Genomic DNA, 5,522 nt, shown 5'->3' with positions numbered 1-5,522 from the left:
CGTTTGCCGGCAAATCCAGAAGTGTGAAAGCCACCCTAGGTCAGAACTAATCCTCAGGAAATAACTGACGTTTCCGCTCTCTTTGTCGCGAGGCTTTTGACGCACGGGATTAACTTTTGGGGAGGCGAAGACGTTCTCGACGGTCAATGGGCAAAAATCCCAAAGTCATTTCACACCTATTTACGCCTATTGAGACATCCATCAGAAGGCTTACCTTGCTAAATTGTTTGCCTACAGGGATAAAAGCCTTCTAAAAACCTGGGTAAACACTCAGGACACGCAAACCCTCCCTTCGAATGGCGATGCTTGAAAATTGTTTGTTTGCTCCGGCAATAACAGGTTAATATTTATATTTTCAGTATTAGAAGTATCGACCATTTTTTCACTCACGAACACTCTGGACCAAGGTATTGTTTTGAAGGAAAAAAGCAAATTCAGTTGTTACCAGCAAGCTTTCGACTCGGCGGTGTTGGAAAATGTTAGGACTGAGTCGGTCACAAGGAAATTTGACACCACCTGTAGAAAACTTAAAAATGTCAATCAGTAAACATATATAAAATTGGTTTGCTCTGATAATGACCTTAAAATAGGTTGAAAGCATAGTAATAACAACTGAATTTGCTTTTTAATTAAAGGCCATACCTTGATCCAGAGTGTTGGAGAATATATTTATAAGCATGTAGAAGAATAATAAAAGTTCATCAGCCTACAAAAGAAAAGGTTATGAAGATCGAAAAGTAAAAAAATATTCTGGCCCAGGGGAGGATCGAATCCGCGACCTTAGCATAATTATCAGAGCAGTATAAAAAGTTTAAAAGGCGAAGAATTGTAAAAAAAAAAAAAGAATATGGCCCATGGGGGGATCGAACCCGCGACCTTCGCGTTATTAGCACGACGCTCTAACCAGCTGAGCTAATGGGCCAAGTTGCCCAGTACCTTGACCAACATCCTACTAGTCTGCAATGTTTCGCTTCACCTCCCGGCCCACCCACAACCGAGGAAAAGCATGTAAGTGTTGAAAAGTCTTCCCCCCCGCCAGATTGTTGGTGAGGGAGAAGAAAGTTAATGGGCCTGTCTATTATCTGCGGGGCGGCGCTAAGCCACCCCCGGGGCTTCGGGATAATGGCCGTCCCCTTCGCTCCCGCCGCCTTCGCTAAAGCCCCATAATTCACTTTAATTTTATTGCACAAACACGTTTATGGTACTTGTACTATTGCACTTATAAAAGAAAATCTCCTTTGCGGGTGGGCGCTATTGTTGCTTTGAAACATCTCGAGTCATCTATAATGGCTATACCATGGACACCGCAGAGATGATACAAAGTTGTTAAAAAATCAGAAATATTTCATTTAAAATCTCTTTAAACACAATTATTTTTTTTAATTACATCATAAAAAAGATTGATTTAGCCCTTATCACTTTTAAAAGCTGTCTGGCTATCGTTCCCAATATACTTTTCTAATCTTCAAAAATTACAATTTGAAATGCTTTTTTGTAAAAAAAAAAAACCATGTCTATTTTTGTCTTACTATTTTCCTTTCTGCTGGATTAGTCACATGTCTACTTTGGTTGACTTTTACTGACTTTGTGTTTTATCTCTATCCGTCAGAGCATTGTTTTTATTTTGCTTTTATCTTTCCTTGTTTTCTGGTTTTCTCTCAATCCAAACTTGTCTTTAACTGGTTACCGTTGATTTGCTTGACTTAACTTACAGCCCTTTTTATTTTTTTTTGTCTTCTTGTTTTTTGGTAAATCTCATAAAAATTTTTTGTTTTAGGCTTACCCTTATCTGTCTCCTTGTACCGAATTATTTGTCATTTTGTCTAATTTGGTTTTGACTATATTCCTCTATTGTTGTCTTTTTGTTTCTTTCTTTCTATTGATTTTTCTTTGCCTATCAGTAACACACATTGGTCACATTTCTAATTGTTTGTCGTTTCCCTTGTTATAATTTTCTCTCAAGGTTTTCTTCAGACTTCACATTACACAAAAAAAATCGTTGGCACAAAAGTTTTATCTTTCACGAGGCAAAGATCAGTTGAGGACCGTCAGGACCTCCTCAGGTCCGAGTTCAAGACCCTGTCAAAGTTGCTGGTATGGTTGCTATGGACGTGCGTTTTCTTGCTTTTCATTTCCGTTTCTTTATTTTTTCCTCTCTCTCACACTTCACTATAATAAATACGTTCACTCTCAATATACAAAAGGAAATAAAACGAGAGTTTTACACGTACGACAGGCAATAAAACAGCCCTGCTTCATTCCTTCAAACATCTATACAGGGTAGCCTTGAATTCCCTTGTCGGGTATCTTGCCAACACGCTCTCTATATGGAGTCTTTGAACGCCTTCGTAGCCTTCAAGACTTAATTCCCTACTTAGGGATATCGAGCAGTCTTTCTTTGCATGCTAGACCCTTATTAATTTATCTTTTTTTTCGTTTGTCTTCTTCTCGACTATTTGTCTTTCTGTATTTTATTTCACTCTCTAATTATTTGCCAATGTTCTCTAATGATTTTTTGTTAACAGAGCGGGTCTTTCGAGCCCGGTGAGGACCAGATAACTCCGAATATTGTTCTTTGGCCGCGGGAGTACCACAGGGCAGTGTGCTCGGACCAATTCCGTATATGCTTTATACTGGAGAAGCTCCCACTAAACACCCTTCTTGCATCTTTGGCCAATGATGAAGCTGTACTATCCTCCAACGTCTAACGACCCAGCGGTTGATTCGGGAGATCTGCTGAGACGTATCACATGTATAGAAGATTGGTGCAGTCAATGGAAAACGAAGATAAATGAAAGCAAGTGCGTCCATGTCATAGTTACACTCCGAAGCAAATCTCCTCTCACAATATACTGCAACAACGTTACTAACCCCAAATCCGACTGCGTACGTTACCTTGGTACCGAAACGGACACTACGGTCTACTTTACAAACTTACGGGACGACAATCCAAGCTATCGACGAAAAACAGACTTACAATTTACAAGGCGCTACAACAACCGACTTGGGCACAGTATAGAACTGTGGGGATCGCTAAACCTTCCACTATCCAACGTCTCCACACCTTTCATTCTAAGTCCTCAGGTCACTTGTAAATGCTCGGTATTATGTCTCCAATAATTCTCTCCACAATGACCTTAAAACTGGTCCAAGCCTTATCCATCAGAACCTATCCTTACAATCCCATAAGGCGTCTCAAGAGGAAATGGCTCCACGACCTCGTTTCTGAGGAGGATCGGATAACCTTAGTGAATTTGGTTGTTTTACAGTACTTAGTCACTAGAATTACTTACTACTACAAACCCTACTTGAAGAGAAGAATGGGTGCATTTTGTATCTTATTTCATGTTGCTTCTTGCCAACAGTAACCCCAACAAAATCCTTACTAAACTAGTGCAGATGAAAAGCATCCATTAATAATTAACAAGCAAAACTGCAGGCTTAGTTCGCCAAATTTTCCCAAATTATCATCAGACCGTTTCCTCGTAAAGAGAGATCATTACCAACGGGTAAGGGTCATTTAGTTTCGTTTGAGGGTCGTTTCACGGAAAATTGTCCCTGGAGAAATATTAAACTTCAGCTCCTTAGGACAGTTCTTAATACCGTTTTAATTTACTCTAATGTCAGGAGGAAAAGGGAGTGGGAAAAAACGGCGTAATATCTTTCGAAGATAACTCCCAAACGACCCCGAATCAACTAGGTTTACGTCCCCTTATGACAGGCATTATAATCACTTAAGTGAAAGAACTGTAACAGTGGATCAAAACAACGGATGCATCCTCTTTTTGACTAATGACGGGACTACCTTAATGTAGTGAGCGAATAAAACAACTGCTTTCTCAGGAAAATAAATAGTTATGTATTTTATTCAAATATATATTGAACTTATTAAAACTACTTAGGACAACTTGGGCAATGGCTTGATCGACTTTGGACCGGGGTGACTGACTTATGTCGGAACGCTTGATTCAACTCCACAATTTAATTCATTACGATTTGGTTGTAGTACGTGTTAAAGAGGGTTGTTTATAGTAATAGACATCTATTGTCATATAGTCTTTTGAATAGGTTATATTGTTTGTAGTCCAGAGTGGGTTCCAGCTGCAGGTATTTCTTTTGTCAATGTAGTCTCATATAGCGGCCATTGGTTTCTGGGTGAGGAACAAGAGTTGAAGTAGATTGGAGGACAGGTGATACGACGAAGGGTGATGGTATTTAATGGGATGTTTTTCGTTAAGTCTGATCCTACGTTTTTTTAACCTTCCAAACAGGCCCTGGAAGTTACTGAGTACAACTCAGTCTGAGTTTGCTGAAAAAGATGGCGATCTACATAAGCGAGGGGTGTTACACCAGGATGGACAACAATGTCTGCACACTGAGAGAAAAGGGCCGAGGATGCTGCCTTTCGGAACACCCACTTCGGAAGAGAAGGGGCAGAAGGCTGTTCCGAGTACTTAAAAGTAGATAGAATTTTAAGATGAGATATGTTAATGGAAAGATATAAAAACAAAATAATATAGAGAGACAGAGCAGATAATTCTTTAAAACTAAAATAAAGGTACAAACAGATAGATGTACAAAGAAAAATACTGCAACAGAAAAAATTACAAAAAAAAATCGACACAAAATAGTCAGAGTACAAAACGGAAATAGAGTGAACGAAAAATAATAGTCAATAACAGTCACCAAAAAAAAAAATTCAGAGGAGACACAAACATACAAATACAAATAGATTTAATTAAAAACTGAGTGAAAATTCGTTGGGCGAATAAAATAAAACAAAGAATATTAAAAATCAGACAGAAGAAAAACAATCATACAAATAAAGGTAGGTATAATTTAATAGTAATTATAAAGAATTAAATAAAGCAGTATTAGAAGTAAATAAAGCAAAATAAAGAACAAAGAAATTGTAGGAAAGGAAATGACAAAAAAAAATGAGTTCCTAAAAAAGTCAATAGAGGGAAAGACAGTACGTTGGAAGAACGGAGTCACAGTCATAGTAAAGAAAATGACAAATCAATAACAAGTAGTAGTGAGTAATAAGGGCTAAACTCAAAATACATTAATACATATAAAAAAGGAATGATAGACATAAAAAATGAATAAGAAATCAACCTAACAAATACAAACCTGCATAAATTAATAGTTCGCGTGGGTCCTGCATGCAGAGAAAGGTTGTTCGATGTGTACCACTTAATTGAGGGTATCGTTCATTGGCTCCATATGGAGAGCGTGAGAGATTGGCACACGACAAGAGATAACCTTTGTTTCGATGTTTGCAGGGCTATTTTATTGTATACAATACGTATAAATATCTCATTTTGGGTATCCCTCAGTGAATATTGAGAGTGAATGTGTTTATTAGAATGAATGCGTTGTGTGAGAGGGCCAATGGTGGAACAAAATAAAGAAACAAAGAAAACTATAGAAAAGGAAACGACAAATAATTAAATTAGATAGAATTTCTGCCCATATGAAACTACTGATAGGCAATAAAAACTCAATAGAAAGAATCTCAG

At 37.9% G+C, this 5,522-nt stretch overlaps 1 non-coding gene across 1 annotated transcript; it reads right to left on the bottom strand.

The window, feature by feature from the left end:
- Window positions 1–848: 848 nt before the first annotated feature.
- On the bottom strand, window positions 849–922 carry Trnai-aau. The gene has a single exon. It is a non-coding gene; the product is annotated as a tRNA-Ile (tRNA).
- Window positions 923–5,522: the final 4,600 nt, after the last annotated feature.

Source organism: Cimex lectularius, unplaced genomic scaffold (genome assembly GCF_000648675.2).
Source record: "Cimex lectularius strain Harlan isolate CLEC.00 unplaced genomic scaffold, Clec_2.1 scaffold74, whole genome shotgun sequence".
Taxonomy (NCBI): Eukaryota; Metazoa; Arthropoda; class Insecta; order Hemiptera; family Cimicidae; genus Cimex; species Cimex lectularius.
The sequence above is the reverse complement of the archived record's forward strand: the minus strand, read 5'-3'. Positions and strand labels throughout refer to the sequence as shown.